Below are 734 nucleotides of genomic sequence, written 5' to 3' on the forward strand. Positions count from 1 at the left end.
CCCCAACAATCTGGGTCCTCATTTTACCCACCTCGGAAGGATGGAAGGCTGAGTCAACCCTGAGCCGGTGAGATTTGAACCGCTGACCTGCTGATCTAGCAGTAGCCTGCAGTGCTGCATTTAACCACTGCGCCACCTTGGCTCTTACAATGCCTTACAATGCCTATTCCACTCAATAGTTCCACTCAATAGTTCACCATATGGTTTAGCTTACACACCCCTTGCCTATAAGTTTCCTTCACTTCTGTGTCCCAACACACAATCACAGCAACTTGCCTTTGTAAGTTGTGGGAGCTTCACCATTGGAGGCTTTCAAGAAGAGATTGGACTGCCCTTTTTCAGAAGTGGTGTGGGGTCTCCTGCTAGGGCGGGGGTTGGACTAGATGACCTACAAGGCCCCATCCAACTCTGTTAATCTGTTACTGTTTCCCTCTCTCGCCCTCCAGCCTGCTTGTCTCTTCCCACCCCATGTGACTCCTTTTTCTACAGTACTTTGATGAATATATGAATTTTTTTATGTCTAGACATTTCCCCAAATATAAATTTTTATTAACTGTGGACCAACATTCGAAGAAATGCTCTTTGGAAGCGCAACCAAGATTTTATTATTATTATTATTCAACTAAAGGCTTGAAAATACTGTAGAAAATCATAGAAGCCTGCTTTCAAAGTTGATCCAAATACAGTTTTATAATCGTTTGTCACCCACTCAGCCAAATGTTCAGACTGGATTT

Source organism: Thamnophis sirtalis, unplaced genomic scaffold, assembly GCF_051295495.1.
Source record: "Thamnophis sirtalis isolate CommonGarterSnake01/CBP01778 unplaced genomic scaffold, rThaSir2_p1.2 scaffold_7, whole genome shotgun sequence".
Classification (NCBI taxonomy): domain Eukaryota; kingdom Metazoa; phylum Chordata; class Lepidosauria; order Squamata; family Natricidae; genus Thamnophis; species Thamnophis sirtalis.